Source organism: Giraffa tippelskirchi, chromosome 13, assembly GCF_054371585.1.
Source record: "Giraffa tippelskirchi isolate mGirTip1 chromosome 13, T2T-mGirTip1v1.2.pri, whole genome shotgun sequence".
Classification (NCBI taxonomy): domain Eukaryota; kingdom Metazoa; phylum Chordata; class Mammalia; order Artiodactyla; family Giraffidae; genus Giraffa; species Giraffa tippelskirchi.
This window is the reverse complement of record NC_137287.1, coordinates 10,323,481-10,349,524: the sequence shown is the minus strand read 5'-3', so window position 1 is coordinate 10,349,524 and position 26,044 is coordinate 10,323,481. Positions and strand designations below refer to the sequence as shown.

Genomic DNA, 26,044 nt, shown 5'->3' with positions numbered 1-26,044 from the left:
TGTAGCCCACCAGGCTCCTCTGTCCATGGGATTCTCCAGGCAAGGATACTGGAGTGGGTTGCCATTCTCTTCTCTGGGGATCTTTCCAACAAAGGGATCAAACCCAGGTCTCCTGCATTGCAGAGAGATTCTTTACCATGTGAGCCTCCAGGGAGTAGCAGAGGAAAATCTGGGTGCCAGGGCACTGCTGTTTTTAACACAGGTCTTTTTGAGCTTTTTAGTTTTGTTCTTTTAATATTTATGTATTTATTTCTGGCTGCACTGGGTCTTTGCTGCTGCACATGGGCTTTCTCTAGTTGCTACGAGTGAGGGCTGCTCTCTAGGTACAGTACTTGGGTTTCAGTAGTAGGTGCTTGGGCTTCAGTAGAGGCCCATGGGCCTAGTTGCTCCAAAGCATGTGGGATTTTCCTGGGATCGATCCTGTGTCCCCTACATGGCAGACGAATTCCCAACCACTGGACCACAGTGGAAGTTCACTCTTTTAGTTTTAAATGACTTTTAAGATCACACTTTACTTAATATTTTCACACATTGCAGGTGGATTCTTTACCAGCTGAGTCACCAGGGAAGCCCAAGAATACGGTAGTGGGTAGCCTATTCCTTCTCCAGCAGATCTTCCCGACCCAAGAATTGAACTTGGGTCTCCTGCATTGCTGGTGGACTCTTTACCAGCTGAGCTAACAGGGAAGCCAACTTAGTACTTTAGAACGTTTAAAAATACTTATAATGGATAATATGCATTTAGTCGCTCAGTTGTGTCCGACTCTTGTGATCCCATAGACTGTGGGTTGCCATTTCCTTCCCCAGGGGAATCTTCCCAACCCAGGGATCGAACCCTGGTCTCCTGTGTTGCAGGCAAACTCTTTACCGACTGATCTAATGAATAATATAGTGAAAAGAAAAGTGAAAGTGAAGTCGCTCAGTCGTGTCCGACTCTTTTCGACCCCATGGACTGTAGCCTAGCAGGCTCCTCCATCCATGGGATTTTCCAGGCAAGAATACTCGAGTGGGTTGCCATTTCCTTCTCCAGGAGATCTTCCCCATCCAGGGATTGAACCCGGCTCTCCCACATTGTAGACAGACGCTTTACCGTCTGAGCCACCAGGTACTAATATAGTAAATGAAAATATATCTAAATTTTCAGTTAAAACTGGTGTTCTGGGACCACTTGCCGTATTTGTCCTGCACCATCTTCTTCCTCCTCAGCACATGACCAGATATGCTTGGGGTCTGCATACCCCCATTTAAGAAGTTTTGGCCTAGGCTCTTTCACAATGAGTAAATATGTTTTACTCATATGTAAACTAGTTTTCGTTAGACTTTTGAAAAGACTAACAACAGCTGGAAGACGCCATGCTTGCCTTTTCAGACCCTTCTTCACTGCTAAGATGTTTCCATGTCTTCTCTATTAATGATTCCCTGTGTGGCCAGGAAGAGTCTGGGGACCCCAGAGTTGATACCATTAGCCCTGCTTGTTGTTCAGTTGCTCAGTCGTATCTGACTCTTTGTGACCACATGGACCACAGCACACCAGGCTTCCCTGCCCTTCACTATCTCCCAGAGTTTGCTCAAACTCAAGTCCATTGGGTCAAATGCCATCCAGTCGTCTTATCCTCTGTCATCCCCTTCTCCTCCTGCCCTCAGTCTTTTCCAGCATGAGGGTCTTTTCCAGTGAATCGGTTCTTCCCATCAGGTGGCCATAGTATTGGAGCTTCAGCATCAGTCCTGCCAATGAATATTCAGGGTTGATTTCCTTTAGGATTGATTGGTTGGATCTCCTTGAAGTCCAAGGGACTCTCAAGAGTCTTCTCCAGCACCACAGTTCAAAAGCATTAATTGTACCCCAGCTTGTACTGATCATGAAAGCAAGACTCACGGGTAGTTAAGAGACTGGCAATGTCACCCAGCTAGTTCATTACCGTTTCTAAGCTGGCCATTACAGCGCTGGTTGCTATGATGCTTCATTATCATCCAAGCCAGGTATGTGTATTTATATGTACTTTAAAATGTTTCTCAGCTAGAGGCTGAGCGGATGGAGAGACGTTGAGCACCAGCTGTCTACGGTTTTCTATTGTTAATTCATTACACTTCATGCTTTATCCTCTCTGGAAATCACTGCCAATCCTGCTTCCCAGGAAACAATAACACTGGGGTACTTGCTGCTGCATTTGCTGACAATATCAATTATTTAGTTTTCTGCCAATTCCTATTAGACTTTTTCTAACTGGAGAATTTACACTGTGTTATTGAATTAAAAACAGTGGAGAGCTTCTGGGAATTGAAACTAATTAGCCAGCATTTGTAAACCCCTTTGTTGGAGATAATTTGTTTACATGACTAATTCAACCTTTTAATGAAGGGGGCCTACACGGGCCATGGAAGGTGCCACGGCAGCCATCCTTGGTTGGGCACGGGGATGCCAACGTGGTAAAATTCATTTTCCTTTGTGATGAGGTACGGTGCCCCAGCTCACTGGCACCTAACCCTGCCTATTAGCATGTTTATCATTACACTTGGGAGATGCTTGGAGCGTCCCAGGCTTCCAGTGGTGCCTTTTTCTGAGCAGTTTCTTTCTCATCCATGTCATTAGGGCATCTCATGTCATATTAGGGCATCTCCTAATAACTGCACCATCAATTCTACACACTTTCATAGCTCTTATGCTGCCACCCCACCTGCACTTTTTTTTTTTAATCTCTTTGTCTTTCTTTCAGAGGTCATGATTGGATTCTTAGTGCTGAGATGTTTTCATGTCCCCTCTATTAGTGATTCTATGTATGGCCCGTAATTGTTTAAGTATTTTATTTATGCATTTATTTATTTGGCTGAGTTGGGTCTTAGTTGCAGCACCTGGGATCCTTTGTTGTGGAACACAGGCTCTCTAGTTGTGTTGCGAGGGCTCCAGAGTTTGAGGGCTTCAGTAGTGGCGTGCGGGCTTAGTTGCTCTTTGGCACATGGGATCTTAGTTTCTCAGTCAGGGATCCAAACCTGTGTCCCCTGGGTTGCAAGGCAGATTCTTAATCACTGGACCACCAGGCAAGTCCCACCCATAATTGTTAATTACCCAATCTGTGTGTTTGCATCAAGATAACAATGTGGCTTGGGGTAAATACAGCTGAATTTGCCCTGGTAAAGGCGGCTAGAGTTGACCGACATCCATTGTGCCTATGCTGAAACTGATGGTGTGGTTCTGTCTCATATACAAAGAATTAGAAAAGAACTAGGTAAATATTTAAGTTGTGTCTCTTTGTGGTCTTTCGACATTGGGGTACCTAAATGTAACTTTCTTGATGAGGGTGGTTGGAACACAGACATCTATTTACTGAGAGTGCTGCTGAGAAACAACATCAATTCTTGTATTTCAATTAACTAAGTACTTTTGTTAAGATCTAAGGACCATCTTAACAAATAACTTTAGCAAGAACATTCAGTATAACTGCAGTTCCTGTGTATCCTGCATGAATTTCCTGCCTTAGCTGCTGTCCACTAAAATGTTCTAAATCTTAAAGAAAAGGTGGGTTGATAAATAATTGAACGTGTGGATGAAATGTTTAAGCTCTTCCCATTTCCTAGATCCAATGAGTAAACGATTACCTTCAAGATATGTTAATATCTGTGGCAAGTATTTTAAAGCATTTTACCTGCATTTACAGGCATGTTTCAACCTTTCTTAAACACAGACTCACTTAGGTAGTTCTCGGATGTATTATCTCCTTGGGGGCTTCCCTAGTGGCTCAGCTGTAAAGAATCTGCCTGCAATCCAGGAGACGCAGGAGATTCGGGTTCAATCCCTGGCTGAGGGGAAGATCCCCCGGAGGAGGGCATGGCAACCCACTCCAGTATTCTTGCCTGGAGAATCCCATGGACAGAGGAGCCTGGTGGGCTAGAGTCCAGAGGGTTGCAAAGAGTTGGACACCACTGAAGCAACTGAGCACACATGCTCGCATTATCTCCCGGGCATCTTACTGCAATAAAAGAAGCCATCTCTTCTTTGCAGTATTTATACCTCAAATTCTTTGTTCTGTGTGGAAGTAATTAAGGTCTCTTTTGTCCCCCTGTAAAACAGTGGGGCTGGCAGAATGTTGAGGCCCTGTGTTAAAATTCAAGGAGGGTTCTGTTCTTACTTCCTCCTGATTGTATCCAGGGAGAACGGTTTTCAGTTAATTTCCACATATTTGTGCTGATGTACAAAAGGAAAGCTATCACTGTAGCCAGCCTACGTGGCCTGCTTTATAGGCATTCCATCACGCCATTCTACATCATCCCTAATGGGCAGGATTTCTTTCTGCTGAAAGAGACAAAAACCAACTCAAAGTGATTTGAGTAAAAAGGGCCTCTATGTCTCCCAGAGTGGAAAAGTCTAGGAGTAGATTTGGCTCTCGACTTGCCAGAATCAGGTGTTTGAAGCTATTTGCCATACTGTAAATCTCAGCTGGACTTTCTTATATGTTGATCCAATTTCAGGGAGGTTTCTTCTAAGGGGGGTGGGGAGAATAACCCACATATAGACACAAAGACTTGTTATAAATTCTCTCAGTATTTTTTCTATGAAGCAGAATATTGTAACTGCCCTCTAGCCGAAGGCCAAAGAGAACAGACTTAGAGTGGAACAAATTGGGTGCCTTGCTCGTTGAAACAAGGGTGAACATGCACCATGGAGAACCCCTGGGGTTCTGAGTAAGAGGGTGTTAGAAAGGATTTATTATATGATTTGGGCTTTGATTAAGTGATTTGGGGGGAAGGTTATGCAAGATTGGCTTTATTCTGGATGGGACGCTGTTGGGAAGTGGGGAAAATTTTATGTATGGGTTATCTTTTTTTTTTTTTCCAACTAATTTTGGTTGCCCTGGGTCTTCACTGCTGCAACTGGGCTTCCTCTGCTTGCAGAGACCTGGAGCTACTCTTCCTTGTGTAGGCTTCTCACTGCAGTGGCTTCTCTTGTTGTGGAGCACAGGCTCTAGGGGCTCGGGCTTCAGTAGATGCAGTGTGTAGACTCAGTATTTGTGTCTCGAGGGCTCTAGAGCTCAGGCTCAGTAGTTGTGGTGCATGGGCTTAGCTGCTTCACAGCACGTGGAATCTCCCCAGACTAAGGATGGAACCCACGTCCCCCCACATTGGCAGGCAGATTCATCCGCCAGGGAAGTCCTTTGCTGTGTTATCTTAATCAGTCTCATTTGGAAGGAGAACCAGCAGTCCCTCATAGCTGGGGTGGGGCAGGCAGTGTTGTCCTTTTGTGGTTTGCATAGGGATGTTTTTCCTATGCTTGGACAGTTATGATGTGATCTTGGTTATTGTTTTACTTCCTCATGATCACAGATAACACCATCTGATATTGATGTGTTGTGAGATTGTTGAGAGCCAGAGGGGAGCCCTGCGGTCAGGCATGAGTCAGGACCTAAGAGTTCCAGGGCTTAGGTGTAAATGGCAGGCTCATCATTGCATATCCGCGGCTGTTTTTCTCTTTCTTGTCCCCTTACCCTTTAGATAAAATGAAGTCAGACCACAGGATATTGATTCATCATGTCTAGAAGAGAACTGACTGATCAAGATCAGGAGGGGGTTCCCCTAACTAGTTTGTAGTCAGGTTAGAATTGATCCTTCCTTTGCCTTCTGGTATAGATCGAGGTGCCAAACCATCTGATTTCACCAGTGCCGAAGCACTGAACACTCTGGACCAGATACACTGGCAACCATAATGCAGGCAATTACCAGGAACCACATGACTGTTAGCTCCTGTAACAGGTCTTAGAGCAAGAGAGTGTGTGCGCTCAGTCGCTCAGCCGTGTCTGATTCTTTGCGACCCCACGGACTGTAGCCTGCCCGGCTTCTCTGTCCATGGGATTCCTCAGGCAAGAATACTGGAGTGGGTTGCCATTTCCTTCTCCAGGGGGATCTTCCCAACCCGGAGATCAAACCCATGTCTCCTGCATTGGCAGGCAGATTTCTTCTTCTTTTTTTTTTTTTTTTAAACCACTGAGGCACCAGGGAGGCCCCAGACTGTAATATCTAAGCAATGAAAACACACCCCAGAATCCAGCAGTGCCTACATTAGAGATCCAGGAGTCTCAGAGTTTTTTACTTGCCCTGTTGTATTTACATAGGGGCTGCACGCTTCAAGATAATTGAACTCTGTGTGATTGCGCATGGCAACGCTGATTAATGAATTTAGACTCATTGATTGGACATCCAGAGCCGAGGTTGTATCATATATGACATGTGTGAGGGTCCACAACAAGGATTGGGTCATTGTGGGAATTGCAATTAAGGAAGTTTGAATGAAGGGAGCGTGAGTTCTCTCTTCCAGAGTCTCCCATGCTTGCCTCTTTGCAGAGCTTACTGGGAGGGGTGGTAGTTTTATTTACTTTTTATTCTTGATGTGGGTTTTTTTCTAAAGTCTTTATTGACTCCATTACAATTTACTTCTGCTTTACGTTTTGGTTTTTTGGCTTCGAGGCATGAGGGATGTTAGCTCCCTGATCGGGGATGGAACCCATACCTCCTGCATCGGAAGATGATTAATTAATTTTTTGTTATGTTTTCTTAACCCCCAAAACATTTTGTATTGGGGTAGAGCCGATTAACAATGTTGTAGTTTCAGGTGAATAGCGAAGGGACGCAGCCATACACATACATGTATCCATTCTCCCCCAAACCCCTCCTCCCATCCTGGCTGGCACATAACATTGAGCAGAGTTCCATGTGTTATACAATAGGTGTTGGTTGATTTTCTGTTTTAAATATAGCAGTGTGTACATGACCTTCCCAAAGTCCCTAACTAGGAAGGTGAAGTCTTAACCACTGGAACACCAGGGAAGCCCTGGGATGGTAGTTTTAAATATCTAGTAGTCTCCAATAATCCCTTCCAGATACACAGAGTAAGTTAGTGTGAAGCAGGCAGGTATAAGCCTGATACTCATGTAGGAAGTAGAACCTTGGTGGTGCATGGGCTCGCCTGGGAATATAAGGATATTTTACCATAATAGAAATGAGCCCATTTTCTGTCCATTTTATAAGGACTCCTATCAGTCGGTCAGTTCAGTCGCTCAGTAGTGTCCAACTCTTTGTGACCCCATGGACTGCAGCACACCAGGCTTCCCTGTCCATCACCAACTCCTGGAGCCTGCTCAAACTCATGTCCATCGAGTCGGTGATGCCATCCAACCATCTCATCCTCTGTGGTCCCCCTCTCCTCCTGCCCTCCTATAGTGGTCAGGGAATCTTCCTTGTTTTTAAATCCTCTGAACGTCATGGGTTAACCTCTCACCATTTACCTCTAATAGTGTAGATATTCATTCTTTCACCATTCATAAGTTGTTAGGTTTTTGGCAAACAGTACTCCATTTAGCCTACAAAACTGATTGAAATTCTGTGAAAAGTCTGAATTTTGAGTAAATCCAACTTTGTGTAGTAGAGTCTCTTGGCAATTTTTACTTTTTCCTTTATAAATATGAACCATCAATAAATAGAATTAATCAGGAATATCCAAAAAAAGGTTACAGAAGGTTTGAAAAAGGCATGAAGTACTCCCTAAACAGGTTTCTTTTCTCCAGACAAAAGAAAAAACTAGATGATAGAAAACCAAGAATTGCTTATTTTTTCTATGAATATTCATCTCAGATCATTTTAATAACTTTGATGAGAAGAAATAAACAAAGATATATAAATATATATTATCTAAAAACAACTGTGTAATTTGTTAATCTATTGTAATTTTAAGAAATAAGGGTAAATTATGTTTAATGACCAGTTTTTTGTATCTGTCTTTTTATTTAAAAACTGTCCAGGCATCCAAGATCATTTATTAACTAACTGAAACCTTTGTCTAAGGTCTTAAAGTTAGTCACGGTTCTGAAAATTACAACTTGGCTTATACATTAACTCCTGTGATTTGTAGCCTTGTAAGAATTTTATAACATTAATCCCTTTAATGATACATCTGTTATTATCATTTTCTTTAGGTGAATATAATTTTATACACATAAATTTTTAATTTTAAACAAGCTATGGAGACAGTTGTATCTTAAGTAACTCATAAAACCGATGCAAGCAGTTTAGAAAGTTTAAATATGAGACATGTAATTCTGTACTTAAACAAAATTGTGTGCTGTCAGTATTTTTATAGGACAAACTAATTTTTAAAGACTGAATCGTGCCCCATACTCTTATTTTATCTTGGAGCTAAAGTCATTTTTCTTTCCTTTCCTTTTTCACTTTTATATTATATTGGAGTATAGCGGATTAACAATGCTGTGCTAGTTTCAAGCAGACAACAAAGGGACTCATCCATCCATATACATGTATCCATTCTCCCCCAAATTCCCTTCCCTCCAGCCTGCCACATAACATTGAGCAGAGTTCCCTGTGCTATCCAGTAGGACCTTGTTGGTTATCCACTTTAAATTTAACAGTGTATACATTTTGATCCCCAAATCCATCCTTATCCCTTCCTCCCATTCTCCCTCACTGGCAGCCCTAAGTTCATTCTCTAAGTCTGTGAATCTGTTTCCATTCTGTAAATAAGTTCATCTGTATCATTTCTTTTTAGATTCTGCATATAAGGGATGTCATACAATATTTCCCTTTCTCTGTCTGACTGACTTCACTCAGCGTGACATCTCTAGGTCCATCCGTGTTGTAAAGCCATTTTTGCTTACCTCATAGCTATAGCAGTAAAGGCTTTTATATAGATATGCTTTTCCAAGTCTGCAAAAAGAAACACTTTTAAATTTTCTCTCTCTTTTTTTTTTTTTTTTTTTATTTAAGACATTGGTGAGTGCTTATTTGGGCTAGATAATCACAGAGTTCTCACATAACACATAACAACTGAATGATTTTTTTTTTTTTTTGACTCTTTAACCTTTCTTTCCCCAAGAGAAGGAGAGAGAGAAAGCTTTAAGAGGCAGGCGGCTTTAAGCAAACCTGAAATCATCACTCTACAAGGCTAATTATGTTTTCTCTACACAGCGAGGACAGAAAGTTTAGATGTGAGAAAACAGATTTTGACATATCGGCTCACAGAAGACAGAGGCATGCAGCTGGCTTTGATACAACTTGGACACACTTGACAGTTTCATTAGCCCAGACAATTAAAAAGTCAGCAATTATCAATTCCCAAATACTGAAACGAAGGAGGGGACACCTGGGTTAAGCACAGTGCTCCCTCTCGTACACAAACAAGACAAAGACTCTCCTCTTGAGGATTTCTTCACTTTTTTTATTCAAAGGTACCTTTCAAATGAATACTCTCATTCCTGTCAAAAGCTCCCCGAAGTGGCCACTGCATTTATGAACTATTCCTGATAAATCATGCCAGTTAATGAGATAAGCATGCAAGGTAGTGTGATGGTGAGAAAACAGGAGGAAGGTGGAGTTTGGCCTGGGTGGAGAGCCGCGGTGTAGACAGAGCGCACGGGAGAGCTGCCGCCGTCCTTCAGGAGGTACTTGTGTCTCTTCATGGTTCTGTCGCAGGAAAAGAGAGTGGGACACATGTCCCAGGTCATGGCCAAGTTCCTGGGATGGCCGCCAAAGTGTGGGTTCCTGGCTTCATGCAGGAAAGAATTCAAGAGTGAGCCACAGCAGAGAGAAAGAAGGTCTGTTCAGGAAACACGCTTCATAAACAGAGAGGGAAACATTTTGAGAGGCAAGAGAGGCCCCAGGGTATGAGGTTGTCAATTTTTATAGGGGTGGGTAATTACATAGGCTAAGGAGAGACCCCTGGTGGCTCAGTGGTAAGGAATCCGCCTGCCAATGCAGGAGTGAGTTCCATCTCTGGGTTGGGAAGATCCCCTGGAGAAGGATATGGCAACCCACTTCAGTATTTTTGCCTGGAAAATCCCATTGACAGAGGAACCTGGAAGGCTACAGTCCATGGTAGGGGTTGCAGAGTTGTACACAACCTCATGACTAAACAAAAACAAACAGTGAGTAGGAGGAGCATTCTATTTTAGGGAAGGAGTGGGGATTTTCACAGATTGGTGAAAATTCACCTACTTTTTGGTGTTTATGGTTAAGGCAGCTGGGGTGTTTTACAACGAGTGTATACTGAGGCTCAAGGTCAAGTGGAAGTTGAGTCTGCTCTTGGACCTAGTTGGTTCTAATCAGGTTATGTAGTGTCCTTGGGTGATGTCATTCTTTAAAATGTTGTGCCCTGCCCCCTTCCTGTCTCAGTTCTGGGTCCCAGCTGAAGGTCAGCTATCACCCAACCAATATTAGGGAGCAGGCAAAACCTCCTGACTCTAGGCAGACAAAGATAAGGTTCTCAGGAACCCTAACTCAGGAAACAACCATATAAGGTTTTATAATGATGACCCAAGTCAAAGCTTGTCTCACTAAAAAGAAGCCAGTTTCAAGAGACACGATGAACTCCCCTGGGCCTGACTTGAGGACAGATTTATCAGACCTAGTCCCATACCCTGTCTGTGATGCTCCATCTTAGATGACAACTTGGTTAGGCTATAGTTCAGTTAGTCTGGGGCTTCTCAGGTGGCTCAGATAGTAAAGAAAGTGAAAGTGTTAGTCTCTCAGATGTGAGCACTTTACGACTGTGCCACCAGGGAAGCCCTAGACAGTAAAGAATCTGCCTGCAGTGCAGGAGATGTGGATTCGCTCCCTAGGTTGGGAAGATCCCCTGGAAAAGGGAATGGCTAACACCCCCCATCCCTCAGTATTCTTGCCGGGAGAACTGCATGGACAGAGGAGTCTGGCAGGATACAGTTCATGGGGTGGCAAAGAGTTGGACACTTTCACTATCATTACTTCAGTTAGTCGGTCTAAGGCTAATCTAGATACTGCTGTGAAGATGTTTTGTAGACATGATTAAAGTCTATAATCAGTTATAAATTATAAATCTATAATCTTGTTTTCAGTAAAAGAGATTATCCTAGACATCTAAGTGGGGCTGATTTAAGCTGTTGAAAGGTCTTAAAAGCGAAGAGGTTTCCTTGAGGAAGAAATTCTTCCTGTGGACAGGCTTCAGCATGTCCTCCTGGGTTTCAGCACTCCTGATGTAGGTCTTGCCTAGCCAGCCTCATGATTGCATAAACTAGTTCATTGCAAGAAACCTCTTAATATAGATAGCACCTACTCATTCTGTTTCTCTGGTTGAACCCTCACAGATACATCTCCCTACAGATGTTTCCTGTTACAGACAAAGAACACTCAAGACCATAGACAAGCAGAGAGACTGCAGAAGCAGGTATTAGAAGATTAAAAGGCAATTTCACCAAAAAACACTGTAGAGCTGATCAGATTTTTTAAAAAAAGGTTGGAAGGGAACATATTCCCAGGAAAACAAGATAAGTCTAATGGTGAAATGTTTAACAAAATATTGGAGCTCAGGTTAGCATCTCAAACAGGTAGTCACAGAGGGTCTCAGGTATAAATACCAGGACTGGGCTCCGGGTTTCTGTCCAGGACAGTGAGGTTTTCAGCTGAATCTTGGTGGCACAGCCCTCTCAGCAACACCTTCCAGCCAAACACCACAGAAATACAGCTATAGTGGACTAAGTTGGGTTTATCACTCACTGTAACCCAGGAGAATGTACACCATTTGGGAAGCACTGGGCATCTCAGTAAAAGGATGTTTAAAAGGGACTTCGCTGGTGACTCACTGATAAAGAATCTGCCTGCCAGTGCAGAAGACACAGGTTCAATCCCTGATCCCTGAAAAACCCACATGCTGAGGAGCAACTAAACCAATGTGCCTCCACTATTGAGCCTGTGTTTTAGAGTCCAGAAGCTGAGACAACTGAAGCCCACATGCCCTAAAACCCGTGCTCCACAACAAGAGAAGCCACTGCAACAAGAAGCCCAAGCACCGCAACTGCAAAGTAGCTCCTGCTCACAGCAACTAGAGGAAAGCCTGTGCAGCAACAAAGACCCAGCACAGCCAAAAATAAAAACACAATTATTTTAAATTATTTTAAAATGGACATTAAAAAAGATTTATCATCGGATTGATGGAGGAGCCTGGTAGCCTATAGTCCATGGGGCTGCAAAGAGTCAAACACAACTGAATGACTTCACTTTCCTTCTTTCTTAGATAATTGGGGAGGACTACTCCAAGTGGAACTTACTGTGGATTAAATGGTGTTAGGAAATGGGGCAAGTCTATGACTGGTTGGTTATCTTAATAAATCTTATCTGGAAGGAGAGGAGAGTGTGTTTAAAGGTGTAATTGGTAGAGAACAATCAGTCACTCATACTAACCTGGAGAAGGTGATATTTGGTACTTTTGTGGTTTCCACAATAACTTTCACTATAGACTGTGACCCCTCCCCCCCCAAAATTTGAAACCTCAGTGTGACGGTATTAGGAGGTGGCACCTTTGGGAGGTGGGCTTCTCTGGTGGTTCAGTGGTAAAGAATCTGCTTGCAATGCAGGAGACACAGGAGATGCCGGTTCAATCCCTGGGTAGGGAAAATCTCCTGGAGGAGGAAATGGCAACTCACTCCAGTATTCCTGCCTGGAGAATCCCATGGACAGAGGAGCGTGGAGGGCTACAGTCCACAGGGTCAAAAAGAGTAGGACATGACTGAGCACGAACATGCAGAATGTACACTAGGTCATGAGGGTGGGGCCCTTATGAATGAGATTTGTGCCCTTATGAAGGAGACCCCAGAGGGCTCCCTTGTATCTCTGCCATATGAGGCTGCAAGAAAAATATGCCATCCAAGAACAAAGAAGCGGGGCCTCACCAGACACCAAATCTGCCAGTCCCTTGGTCTTGAACTTTCCAGACTCCGAAACTGTGAGAATGAAATGTTTGCTGCTCAAGCCACCTGGACTATGGTATTTTTGTCATAGCAGCCTGAGTTATGACATTTTTCATTTTTTCTGTGCTTATAAAAGATTCTGAAATGGTTTTGTTTCCTCGTTTTCGTTTTGCCTCACAACATAGCATAGTCACAGACTGTGTATCATTGTCACAGTACAGAGCATCAGACCCGAGGTCTGATATTGTTGTCACTGAGATTGTTGCTACCCAAAAAGAGAGCAGCATGGCCTGGCTGTGAGGACCAGGCCCATCCTGGGTGTCAGAAGCTGCTCTTCTCGTTCTGGGTCTATAAGTTGAAATGGATTTTAATTTTCTGTTGTCTGGGAATTTTTTTTTTTAATGTAGAATGAACTACAAACTGTATAATGATTATATCCAATTTACCAGAACAAGAGAAATACATAACATAGTGCGATCATTACTAAACATAAATATTTATTTCTTTATTTTTGGCCGTGCTGGGTCTTCGTTGCTGTGCATGGGCTTTCTCTAGTTGTGGCGAGCTGGGAGTGGCTCTTCATTCCAGCGCGTGGGCTAATCATTGCAGTGGCTTCTCTTGTTGCAGAGCATGGGTTCAGTAGTTGCAGCACTCAGACTAAGTTGCCCTGTGGCGTGTGGGATATTTCTGGAATAGGGAGCGCACTTGTGTTCCCTGCACTGGCAGGTGGGTTCTTAACCACTAGGCCAGCAGGGAAGCCCTTAAACATAACCATTTTATTAGAAGTTACATCTGTTGATGAGTAAGAGGAAAGTTTTTATGCAGGTCACTCATTTTTTAATAAATATTACTTATTTCTTACATGAAAATAGTTGGTATCAATTGTATTCCCATTTTGAATTTTTATTTATATAAGTGCTGAGACAACTCACATCCTTAAATGAGTCGATGGGAACAGAATTTGAAAACAAAACAGAAAATGACATGAATTTTTGGGGGGTTATCTGCAAAAGGCTCCTTTTGATTTGCCACTGAAAACTAGTTTTAATGATCTGCCTGTTTGCAGTCCCAGAGTCCTCAAATTGGAAGCAGAGAATCAGAAACTACCAGACTTGCAAGAGGATTTGTTTTGTAGTTATTAGAGATCACGTTTCCCCACCCCCAAGAGCAGCATTTTAAATTCTTCTTTGTTCAACACCTCAGAAGTTCTGTTTTGTTTATGTTTTTTTAAAGAGTATGAATGGCGATGGGTGAGAAATATGTCTTTTGTCAAATGTGAGAAAGGTGATTGTTGAAAAGTAGGGACTGAAAATCCAAGTCACTTCAACTGGAGGTGAATTCTCAGTTAAAAGAGTTTTAGTAAAGACTCTAAATGCCCAATGAGAATCTGGAAACTGGTTTTCTTTTTTTTTTTTTTTAACAGTTTGGAGATTTATTTATTTTTTATTTTTTTAATTAATTTATTTATTTTAGTTGGAGCTAATTACTTTACTATATTGTAGTAGTGGTTTTTGCCATACATTGACATGAATCAGCCATGGTTTTCTAAAGCTGAATACCTGCAGTATTCTCAGAATCCTTCGCACTTCGAAGACTCACCATGCCATCTGCAGATTGCTTTCTGAGAATAGCTGGTGCATCTATACAATAGGATCATTATGGATTAAAATGGTTTTGTTTATGGTTTAGTAGTGTTACCCTTAAGGTTCCTATGGTGCCTAAAACAGTGACTGCACACAGGAATTTCTCCGCATTATTAGCTGTAGTGGAAGAATCCATTGCATTGCTCTAGGTGAGAAAGCACAGTTACAAAGGGCAGCCATCCTGTGCCATGGAGCCTCACTCCCTGACATAGTTCCTGCCAATGAGGAAGTAGTCAATCATTACTTACTGATTTTTTTTTTTTTTAATTTTCTGTCGGATCTTAGTTGCTGTATGCAGGATCTTCACTGTGTCACGTGGATCTTTCGTTGCGGTGCACGGACTCTCTAGTGATGGCTTGTGGGGCCCAGAGCACGCGGTCTTCAATAGTTGCCACACATGGGTTTAGTTGCCCGCAGCAGTGGGGGATCTTAGTTCCATGACCAGTGATGAAACCCACATAGCCTGCATTGCAAGGCAGATTCTTAACCACTGGACCGCCAGGAAAGTCCCACCTATTTTTTAAAGTCTTTATTGAATTTGTTACAGTACTGCTTCTGTTTTATGTTTTGGTTTTTGGCCATGAGGCATGTGGGATGTTAGCTCCCCAGTCAGGGATCAAACCCGCACCCTTTGTATTAGAAAAGTGAAAAAAGAAAGTGCTAGTCTCTCAACTGTGGCTGACTCTTTGTGACCCCATAGAATGTAGCCCACCAGATTCCTCTGCCCATGGAATTCTCCAGGCAAGAAAACTGGAGTGGGTAAGGTGAAGTCTTAACCACTGGACTGCCAGGGAAATCCCAGTCCTACCTGTTGATTGATTAATATCAATTATCATTTATGAAATACCTCTGGGGCCTGGTACTTAATGTGTGTGCATGGGTGTACACACACACAATATGGTGGCTCTACAACTTATATACTGTTATCTCCTTTTTATAAATGAACAGTTCAGCATGGTTATGTAACTTTCCCAAGTCATAGAGCTAATACATGGTGTGTAAACATTCTAATCTAGTTCTGAAGCACCTGTTGTTTTCATCACAATGCATTGCCTCTGAGTCACACCTGAACTCATGTCCTGTTTACCCTGGGGAACAGGAATAGTATCTTTTTAAAAAAGGTGCATCTCTGTTTTCTTACACTTAAAAGGAGGAAGAGCAGGCCTGTCCTGTACCTGTGAGATAAAATATATAAAATTCCAACCCAGTGCATGGAACACTTTAGAGATTTAATAAATGTCACCTCCCTGTCTCGTTTGAAAGGAAAGAAATAAAAATAAATCTATAGAAATCAAAATGAGTACATTTGGCTTTTGACTTGATCTGGTGACCTTTTTGGTGAAACAAAGAATGATGCAGTTGCCCAAGTCTCAAACCATCCAGACCAGATGCCTGGCTATTTCGAAAGTCCTCCTTAATGCAAGCCCACTTGGAAACAATTCAGGGAAGATAGATTCAGTCTGAACTGCAAAGATTAGAAACACTCCACAATTTTCTATCATTTTGAGAAGCAGAACACAACCTGAAAATGGGATATAATTGGTGCACAGGAGCATCTCTGAGCTGCCATTTTATTCTCATTTCCTCAGGAACTATTCATATTTGATCTCTCGGCGCGCATGGGAATTAGAGCTCCTCACAGCCTGTCTTTGAAATAGACAGAGAGGAGCAGCCTGGATGACATGCACACTGTTGAACGACATCAAACCGATAATCTCATCTTTACCAGTGAACAGTCCCCAGTCCTTTTTAAGGCAGAAGATATTCTGTAACAGGAAGACAAAAGTGTTGCCAAACCAGTTCCGTTCTTTGAAGAATGTCTTACCTATAGATTAAGCCATGGGCTTCTCAAGCATCTGTCTACTTTTATTGACTTCTGTTATACATTTTGTGATGAGGTAGGCTTCAAACTTTGTATGCCAAGGTTTTATGTATGCCAAACTTGTAAAACAGACCTTGAACTGAAAGCAAACACAGAGCTTGAGAGGCAGCTGGCATTTGAGAGGCAAGTGGGCATTTCATAACAGTCTGGACATCAGAAGGATGTTGACAGGCCTTTTTCCTTTTTCCTTCCTGCCCAAGTGTTGAATGGCTGTTAGGAGAATGGGTAAAAGGACTGGGACCATCTAAATGTTCCCTCTGTTAGCTCAGCCACACCTTCAAAGGGTTAAAGGGGTAGCCATGGTGATAGGGGAGAGATATTGAGTTGGCCAAAAAGTCCCTTTGGATTCTTCCATATGATGTTACAGAAAAACCTGAGCGAACTTTTTGGCCAATCTAAAAGAGTAGCTATTTCACCTTCCAGACTTGACTGGTGTTCAATTCAAAGTCCCTCTGCTTGCTTGCCTATGGTCCCTGAGATGCGTTCCAAGAGGGCAAGTTATTGGGAATGACGTGTCATGAGCAGCACAAGACATCTTGCTTTCTTTCTAAGTCTAAAATTATCCTAAGATAAAAAGTCAAAGCTAAATTACAGCAGGAAGGTCGTGCTGGCAATTTTTCTGCATTGATTCTCAGCACTTGAGTTGCTCTTGTCCTGAGGATGAAGGCATGATGTCCCTTGAAAGAGTAAGAAGTCCCTACCTTTGCCTGGCAGTTAAGAGTTTTCCACGTGTTTTCACAATGATTTTCCCATTAACTGTGTGAGCGATAGATAGGGAGTTGAGAGCAGTTTTTTAGATCAAGAAACAGATGTTTGTGGAAAATAAATGGCATGGATTAATCACCAGGCTTTCTGATTTCAAGACCAGTGCTCTTCCTATGCCAGGTAGCTTGCCGGTATTGCTATTTATCTGTGCTTTGTAAACATTAAGGAATTGCCATCTTGGATTTGAAATCCGGCTCTTACTCTTTTTTCTCTAAATACATACCAAAGCATCTGGCTTTCACCTTGGTTAGGTATGCCACAGTTCCAACAGACCCACCTACAGAGTTTCATTCCCCTCCTAACTTTGCCGTCTTCAGAAAGGGTGAGGGTAGAAACCTTCTCTTATTCTCATATCACATTTTAAAGAACTTGCAAAGTTCTGCAAGTCTGCCTGATTTGCATGTACCTAAAAAGCTGTGGTTTACCCTTTCAACTCTTCTTGATCATCCAACACAGCCACAGCATGACAGGGTCGATTCAAGTTTTGAATTTATGGATGATTCAGGGTTTCCAAGTTTCAAAAAGCACCTTTGATGATGGCAATATTGTGGGTAGAGGACGTGGGCAGCGGGAGAGATAAGAGTTTCTGTGGGCTGGAGCTCAAACAGTCCTGTTCATGCCCATATTTTGATGTGGTAACTTCACTTACTGCTGCATCTACATTTCATTTGGGGCTGTAGGAGTCTATTGGCAGCCTGGGTGAAAAAATTTTTTTTAAAAATGCATTCTATGGAGCCAAAAGACCCTTTCTTCCCTTTCTCAGACACACCCTAGTGATGGAGGAGACCAGAACCTAAATTAGCCTGCCAGGGCTGCTGTATCAAAGTACCATGGACTGGTACTGTTTTCTCACAGTTCTGGAGCTTGAAGTTCAAAATCAGGGTGCTGGTGGGACTGGTTTCTTGTCTCCGCTGGTGCTTCTCTCCTTGACTTGTAGGCTGTCTTCCCCCGTGTTTTCATATCACCTTCCCTCTCTACATGTCTGTGCCCAAGTTTCCTCTTCCTATAAGGATGCCAGTCATGTTGGACTCAAATGCACCCTAATGACCTCATCTTAATTCACTCTTTAAAGACTATCTCAAATATAGTTATATTCTGGGCTACTGGAGTTAGGACTTCAATGTATGAGTGTTCAGGGTCACCCAAACAGCCCATTCCTGCAGCTTTGTTACATGCAAGACTGCAGTCAATCAAACACATTCAAGAAGCCTCCATATACTTCACGGTGGCCATTAGCATTCTTCAGTCTTGGTTTAGTTCTTCATTACACCTTGGGGGCCTGGAAGTGAGGGGAAATTCTGCTTGCATTTGCTACAACCACACCCAGGCTCCACCATAATAAAGGCGCCCATATGGGGTGATCTTGGTGCCATGGGATACCCCATAACATTCACCTCTTTTCCCTCCTATGCTCTGTTATGTTCCTTTTACGTAGTGCTGGGGAGGGAAATTGCTCCCAATGATATAAGCTCCCCCATCTGCAGGAAATGTTTTTTCACTCTGTTTCCTTGTAATGCATCTAATGCTCCATTTCATTATTCAACTTGTTCTGTCAGTTTCTGAGAGTTCACTTTATTCAACAAAGTCAACATAGATTTTCTAGGCCTTGGATCAGAGGACAATAGGAGGGGCTGTTTCATTATTACTCAGGTATTGTGAGGCCAGCAAATCAGGAGATGCTTTCCAATGAAAAGAGAGTTTGTTACAGTTCCCAAGAGGAATGGGAATGCCACACTAGGCAAGACCAAATAAGGAGGCACCAGGGCTAGACTAGGGGCAGAGTGAACAAGGGGAAAATGGGGGCAAGAACGTTCATTGTGGTTTCTGTAGATAAAAACAGGTGAGTCAGGGTGAGGAGGCTTATGGTTGGCTAGTTCAAATCATTTCAGCGGGCTCTGAGGTGCAGTGACTATCCTAGGTTGTCTAGTACCGGGCCCTGGGTGATTAGGGGAGGGAAATCAGTTCAGTTTAGTCGCTCAGTCATGTCCGACTCTCTGCGACCCCAAGGACTGCAGCACGCCAGGCTTCCCTGTCCATCACTAACTCCTAGAGCTTGCTCAAACGCATGTCCATCGAGTCGGTGATGCCATCCAACCATCTCATTCTCTGTCGTCCCCTTCTCCTCCTGCCTTCAATCTTTCCCAGCATCAGGGTCTTTTCCAGTGAGTCAGTTCTTCACATCAGGGGGCCAAAGTATTGGAGTTTCAGCTTCAGCATCAGGGAGGGGGATATTTGCCTGGAATTCAAGAGCCCAGTAAGAGGAGAAGGTTGGGTGTGGGCTTTGGATTAGTTGAGTTGCATGTAAAAGATGCACTTGTAGGACAGTCCTTTACTCTTAAGAATTGGCTAGTCCTGGGAGGGGCAGTCTTCCCAAGGTCGGTATGACCCCAGAGGCTAAATATCCATCTGGAGATATTGATGCTGCAGGTGGTGGCTGTGCAGTTGTTTATTGTTCATTCATAAATATCCATGAACATTTACTATATTATGGGTACTAGACCCAGAGAATACAGTGATAAGCCAAACACCCATGGTCCCCATTTGGGGCTTAGAATGCTTTCACCATAGAGCCCTGGGTTTTTTTTTTTCCTAATATTTATGGACTTGTGTAGTGGGGTTGCAAAGAGTTGGACACAACTGAGTGACTTTCACTCCACTTTAATATTTAATTAATTAATTCACTTGCCTGTACCGGATCTTAGTTGTGGCACGCAGGACCTTAAATCCTGTTGTAGTATGTGAGATATGTTTTAGTCGCCGCATGTGTGATCTAATTGCCTGACCAGGGATGGAACCCAGGCCGCTTGCACTGTGAGCACAGAGTCTTAACCCCTGGACCACCAAGGAAGTCCCCAGAGATCTTATGTGTAACTCACAGACAGAGAGCTGCCTAGCATACTCAATTACCACCAGCTTGCAGGTGACTACTCTTGGTACCCTAGGACCTTCACCTGTAGAAAGCCAAATGCTTATTCCACGTAGCTGGACCAGAGCTGAAGCCAGAGCAATGTTCTGCCTATCATCGCTCATAAGATACCTATCCTGAACCAGTCACCGCACTAAATACTCTTTAATGCCTCCCAACAACACTGGAAATAAGACTATAATCCCATTTTACGGTTAAAGCGTTGATTCCAGAATGTGTGAGCAAGTGGCCAAAGAAATCCAAACCCAGCTCCACCTGACTCTAAAGTCAGCGCTCTTTCTAAATCATCAGGCATCTGGAGTCAGGTTCTCAATACAAATGGAAGATGAGTCTGAATTGTTACTCTGATTAAATCACTCAATTTGCTAATAGGTGTTACATCTATTTCTAGATGTGTAGACACATGCTTCTTAGTAACATTTTGACTCACGGTTAACTAATTGACATGGGTACACCCCAAAGATTAGGGTATAATTCCCAGTTTTTTAAATTTTAATGAATAAATAACAATTATTCTTTATTTATCTAGTTTAAAATGTTAATGAATAGCTCCCCTTCTAATTACCAAGCTGAGTATTTAAGGTAACCTGACACTTGATAAATATCGAACTGTGAGGTTTTCGTGTGTTGGTTTTCTATAAACATTGGAATTGAATAATTACCATCCCTGCTATTCATTAAAATTCAAAATTAGATAAACAATAAGCAGGAATATTTTTGTTCATTATTATTCATATCAAGTACTTTGTTTATAATATCCCCTGCTTCTTTTCATGGTTTCTTTTGTGTTCTGTCCTTTCTCTTTTGAGCACCAAAAAAAAAAGAAAAGGTCCACCGCGTGGCAAATTCTTTCTCTGATTTTCTTTTGGCTTGTTTTCTTTTTCTTTTTCCGAATCACCGTTTTATTTGGAAGGAACTGTGACATCAGAGAAGACTTCTCGGTCTAGGGTTGTTGCTGTTTAGTTGCTAAGTCCTGTGTAACTCTTTTGTGACCCTGTGGACTGTAGCCTGCCAGACTCCCTCTGTCCGTGGGATTGCCCAGGCAAGGACACTGAAGCGGGTTGCCGTTTCCTTTTCCAGGGGATCTTCCTGCCCCAGAGAATGAACCTGGGTCTCCTGCACTGGTAGGCAGATTCTTTACCACTGAGCCACCAGGGAGGCCCCTGGCTTAGGGTTGTAAGACTCTGAGCTCTGGTCTCAACCTTGTAACGGAGAAGGCGATGGCACCCCACTCCAGTACTCTTGCCTGGAAAATCCCATGGACGGAGGAGCCTGGTGGGCTGCAGTCCACGGGGTCACTATGAGTTGGACACAACTGAGCTACTTCACTTTCACTTTTCACTTCCATGCATTGGAGAAGGAACTGGCAACCCACTCCAGTGTTCTTGCCTGGAGAGTCGCAGGGACGGGGGAGCCGTCTATGGGGTCGCACAGAGTCGGACACGACTGAAGCGACTTAGCAGCAGCAGCAGCACCCTTGTAACTAACTTGCAATAGGTTCCCCATGGTATATCACTTATGCCACTGGACTTGGGCTTCCTCGTCTTCAAGACGGGGAATTTGCACCAGATGATCATTTATTCCTTCACTTTTTCTCCTGAGACAAATATTTTTGTGTATATATGTGCCAGGATTATGCTAGATACTGAGGTTTTCAAGGAGAACAAGATATGATGAAAGTTTCTGCCCTTATAAAGTTTTGTCAAAAAACCACACAAGCCATTATAAGGTCACAATTATGATTATTGCTACAAAGGGGATTATATAGTCTGTGAACCATTGTAATGGTGGCTTGGACACAGAGTTCAGGGTAAGGTGCTCTGGATGAAGCAATGCTTACATGGATATCTCAAGGATGCATGGAAAAGAAGACAATCCCAAGAGTAGGGAAGAGCTTGGGCAAAGGAAAGGCCAAAAGTTCCACCTACATGAGGAGGAGAGAGGGAGAGAATGAGACTGTGAGATGAGGCTGGAGGGGTAGCTGGGGCTTCATCAGACAGGTCATGGAAAGGAGTCTTCTTCACCCTAAAAGCAATAATGGTATCCATCAGCATATACTGGGTTGGCGAAAAAGTTCGTTAGGATTTTTCTGTAAGATGATACCAAAAATCCAAACAAACTTTTTTGTCAACCCGATATTTTAATCATATTTCCTTTGAAAGAGGTCTTGTTAGATGGAGATTAGATCCCTTTAGTCTTGCTGCCTCTCTTCCTTTTCCCATATCTTCAGAGCCTGCCACACTCTCTTAGGGATATAGGTTCTAAGGACAGTTTGTAAGTATATTGGCAGGTACCAGGTCACAGGTGGGTGATGGTGGGCAGACCTGAGAGTTGAGATCTTCATGCTTCTTCCCTTGCTTCCTGCCACGTTTCCTCTGCTGCTTTGCAGGCAGGAAAACTTGGAGAGACACAGCTCTGCACAATCAGGGAATTATCACTGGTGCCCTCTTCATAAAATGACTTCATAAGCTTCAACAGCAATCCTTCATGTCTGTAATTTCACGTTCACTAATCTGATTCGCCCAGAAATCGATGAAGGCTCAAAGAACACACAATTTCTTCCTTTGGTGTATTACAATCTACGATTCATATTTCAAGTACTTTGCTTGATGTAATCTATGTGTAATTTTTATTTTATTTCTTGAAAGAGAGAGGGGGAACTGAGACTGAATCCTGGCAGTCTCCCTGGGGGAAACAGTCCTTCTGTCTGGAAACAGGCTATGTCATGAGTTTTTATCACCAGCCTTTGACCCCAGAGGCTGCTTTTCATACAGTGGGGAGTGGGGTGATGGTTCAGAGGGAGACTTGAGGGCTGGCTCCATTCCAGCACCTGTTTAGAAGCTGGTCATAGAAAACTCCTGAGGCTCAAAAGTTACTGTGTGCACGCTTAGGTGCTCAGTCGTGTCCGATTCTTGGCGACCCCATGGACTGTAGCCTGCTAGGCTTCTCCGTCCACACAATTTTTCAGGCAAGAAGACTGGAGTGGGTTGCCATTTCCTCCTCCAGGGGATCTTCCCAATCCAGGGATTGAACCCGTGTCTCCTGTGTCTCCTGCATTGGTAAGTGGATTCTTTACCACTAGTGCCGCCACGTTACTGCAGTTGGTTGGAAAACGGAGAAAATCTTTAAGCTGATGCATCTCTGCACGAAACTCAGCTGAGCTGGGAGGAAACATGGTATAAGAGTGGTCCCAAGATATCAGAATGTCCTGGAAACTTTTTAAGAATGCAGATGCCCAAGTCTCATTTCTGTGGATCTGCTATGGGGGGTTGGGAGTGAGGTCAGGGAACCAATACTTTCAATAAGCTCCCCCAGTGGAGTTTTATCACCAGTACTTGGTATCATCACTGTCTTTTTTTTAACCTGGGTCGGCCAGTATAAAGCAGCAGCAAGTGACTGTTTTGACCTTGAGGGTGTAAGGTTTACACATGTGTGCAGGAGTGAAATGGCAGTGGGCATGCCATACCTGCTGCAGTGGCCTTTCCAGGCAGGCTGGCCGAAGACAGACATGTTTGCAATTTCTGAGGAATCTGTGGAGCGGGAGGGGAGTGGGCACTCATGAGGCACAATGGGTTGTTCTCAGGCATGCCAGCCACGGGCTGAGTGAAGATCACAGGCCATCAGACCCAGCCTGCTCACCAGGCAGCTGCAACCCACTTTTTCACTTCTTAGACCGGCTTTGCAGGGGCTTCCCAGGTGGCGCTAGTGGCAAAAGAACCCGCCTGCCAACGCAGGAGACTTAAAGAGATTTGGGTTGATCCCTGGGTCAGGAAGATCCCCTGGAGGAGGGCATGGCAACCCACTCCAGTACTCTCGCCTGGAGAATCCCATGGACAGAGGAGCCTGGCGGGCTACAGTCCATGGGGTTGCACAGAGTCAGACACGACTGAAGCGACAGCATGCACGCAGACCAGCTTTATGTGGTTTTAGGAGGTTTTGCAGGCTCTTCTCTGCAGGCAGCTGGCAAAGCAGTGGGCTCAGCCAGAGGGTGTTGCCGAGATTCTCCTTGGGGACCACATGTATGCCCAAAGACCCTCTCTCTCTTTCAAGCTGGTACCCACCCTCCCCTCCAAAGTAAGAGTCCCTTGCAACTGGCAGAATGGTAAAGCAGAAGGTGCCTTGTCTTTACTGTGGCTGCAATATCTGGAAAGGCTTTTATATAAATAACCGTAAGTAGCTTAGTACTTTTCCAGGGAGACAGCATACCCAGGACAGAGAAGGATTTCCTCCAACTTGAAATTATAGCATCTTTTCCATCTGTCTCTTTCCCTCAACACCTGGCCTCATGTTTAGTTGATGCTGGGCACTTGTTAGGTGAATGGAACTGAACTGAAACCGGGATTTCTAAAAGAGTTGGATATTTTGTGCCCAGGAACTGATTGGAGCCAGATGTGTTAGGGTGATGATCTTGACCCTGACTCTATAGCATGTCCCTCCTGTGACTAGTCCAGCTTTGTCCCTCTGCACTCACTGCTCATACCCCGCCCTTCTGTTGCAACATCAGCCATTGGGTTCCTCGCCTGAGATGCTGCTCATAATCTCCACCCCCGGGGGTCTGCTCAGGACTCAAGCCTCCTCTCCACCCAGCCCCTCACTGAAATGTATCTGGGCCTGAGTCCCTTGGCTTTTCCTCACCATTCCCCACTTCCCCGCACCCCCCCACCTGACCCCCAAGTCAAATGAGAAAACAAGCCAAGCAAGAAGATTTCAGGCCTCTTCCCTTGAATCTTGGGAGAAGGCTGGCAAAGAAATGTTCAGGAGCCCATAGATGGGTAAAATATATGTTTGGAAAAGGATAGGGGAGGAGTTTCATCATCTCCCTCCATTCCAGCTAACTGCTGCTGTGCAGTTAAACCATTCAGTGGCCTAAAATCACAAGTTTTTATTATGCTTAAGGTTCTATGGGGCAGAAATATGGACAGATTCCAACATGATAGCTTGTTTCTGCTGCATGATATCTGGGACCTCAACTGAGAAGTTTCCAATGGCTGAGGGTGAGTCCAGTGGGCTAGAGCTGGAATCATCTGGATGTGCCTGTTTTGAAGTGGCTGGGAGAGGATGACTTGGAAGCTAAGTGCAGCTGAGCTCAGAGTATCCACCAGAGCATCTACCTATGGCCTCTCTGTGTGGCTTGGGCTTCCTCATGACATGGCGGCCTCATGGTGGCCAGGCTGCTTACATGGAGCCTAGGAGTTCTAAGAGAAAGCCAAGGGCATCTGAAGACCACAGAAGATCAGTTTTGCCAAAGACTCTTCGTCAAAGCAATCATAAAGGTGTCTAGATTCAAAATGTGAGGACACGGACCCCACCTCTTAATAGGAGGAGTATCATATAATCTGTGTGTTAGAATAATCTGTGCTTTAGAACCTCCACTCCCTTACATGTTTTGTTTTTTTTTTTAATTTATTTAAATTGCTGTGCACAAACTTTCTTTACTTGCAACGAGTAGGAGCTACTCTTCATTGAGGTTCTCAGGCTTCTCATTGTAGTTGTTTCTCTTGCTGTGGAGCACGGCCTCTAGACCGTGGGCTCAGTAGCTGTGGGATCTTCCCGGACCAGGGATCAAGCCTGTGTCCCCTGCATTGGCAGGCAGATTCTGAACCACTGGGCCACCAGGGAAGTCCCGCCCCACAAGTCTTTTGTTGGGAAGCTGTCCCATGGAGGAGAGTGGTGGCTTGAGGAGCATCAGCCCAAGGCCCTTTATGACCCTTATGTTCCCTTCTCAGCACCTCTCTGAGGGGAGCCCTCCGCGGCAGCACACGGGAAATGTGCTGCCGGATTTCAAGGGGAGACACAGAATTTGGATCTCAAATCCCACCCTGAGATATTTCTATTTGATTCTCTCCTTGGTGTTGAGGCTGCTGCAGGGGCAGCTTGGAGAAGAATGCTGTCCTGGGAGGATCAGAAGAGTGGCAGCAAGCTGGGTGGAAGGAGAAGGGGCTGCTGTGGGCAGGAAGATGGATGAGATGACCACAAGAAGGCTCAGAACCTTCACAGCTGGACCTGTGTCCACAGAGCTGAGAGAAGGACCGTATCTCAAAGGCCAAAGAACAAGATGTGGGAGAGACAGCCGTTTTCAAGAAACAGATCAGCTTGTCAATTGGTCCTGCAGCCG

At 44.0% G+C, this 26,044-nt stretch overlaps 1 long non-coding RNA gene across 1 annotated transcript in view; it reads right to left on the bottom strand.

The window, feature by feature from the left end:
* LOC145532594 (uncharacterized) overlaps nucleotides 1–26,044 on the bottom strand; it is a 49,169-nt gene that overhangs the window by 6,522 nt on the left and 16,603 nt on the right. The window lies entirely within an intron of this gene.